We start from the raw sequence: 1,368 nt of genomic DNA, 5'->3' as shown, positions 1-1,368 counted from the left end.
ATTATCAGACATGGCCCAGTCGCGCCCTCAATGGCGCTCATGCATCAAAGCCATCGCCTTCAATGCATAGCTCCTTTTCCACCCCCACCCCCCGCTTGACAACCCACTGACAGTGCTGGATTTATGCACCAATTTACCAGCTCGCGCGTGCAATGCACAGCTACCTACCCCCACCCCCCAAATCATCGGTGAACGAAACTGTGGCAGCTACAACCACTGGAGGACGAGTACGCGGTTCTTACAGCTGACAATGATGATGAGGATGATGACGGTCGTCCGCACCAAATTGGAACTGCTGATCACCACATCGGAAGTCAGCAAGCCACCTAAGCTAAACAAACCGCACCCGTTTGTGCTAAAAAAAACTCGCGTTTACCTTGGCACGAGCTTTGGTATGCGTTTACAACCTGTAAACAGCACAAGAATCATGGTGACGCTTAGAAGTAGCTACGGACTTCAGAAAAGCATCCGGTCATATGGATCAAACTGTACCACTGCAAGAGCTTAGAAAAGCTAGGATGAGGGGAGTTTTCGAAAGAGTTTGAGCATGCGTCGACCGGGAGCAGTGAAAAGTTGGAATCGAGACTTATTTTCCTACAGGGTGAGCTACATATGGAGTCTTGCAAGGGGCTAAACTCGGTCCACTGATTTTTGCGGTCCATATTAAATCCACGCCATCTCACGTCACTGTGCCTGCTGTTCGATGTGAAACCTATGAAAGCTGGTGGAAAGCCTCACCACGGACCGGAACTACAAGCCGATCAGGATGGGTGATATCAAAAACATCAAACATGCCAAATGACCAGGAAAAATCTGGCGTTGTAGTGAACGAATGGACAGAAAAGGGGAACCGATGCCATCTTGGAATGTGTATGCACAGAAATATACAAACCCGCGCACACAGCACTAGCATGAGCTTAAAGGCCAAAGATTCACAGGTTCCCTGTAGGACGTTCCAAAGATGGAGCCCAAAATTCTTCGGAATACCAAACACCACACTTAATCGACCGGTAACTGATTATGGGCAATCGACACATTGCCCATGCACTAAATAAGAATAAACTGAGGGACAGATACAGTGGCTCAGTGGTCACGAGGATGATGAGGTAGTCATACGAAAATGTCAATCATGGATCGCTCCACGCTTAAGCACAAACGCCACAAATGCTTGGTTTTTGTCCTTCGTGGCGAAGTGAGAGACATACAGAACTTAAACACTGATTTCCTTCTAGTATGCGAAATGGCTCATGAGTGAAATCTCGAAGTGCAGCCAACGGGATAACAACATCGACTTTCTGTACACACGACTTTGAAACGGGACATACTTTTAGTGCAGGTAATACAGGTAAAAAATGCTGAGCAATTCAA

This window comes from Opisthorchis viverrini (assembly GCF_000715545.1).
Source record: "Opisthorchis viverrini unplaced genomic scaffold opera_v5_71, whole genome shotgun sequence".
NCBI lineage: Eukaryota > Metazoa > Platyhelminthes > Trematoda > Opisthorchiida > Opisthorchiidae > Opisthorchis > Opisthorchis viverrini.
This window is presented reverse-complemented; position numbering follows the sequence as displayed.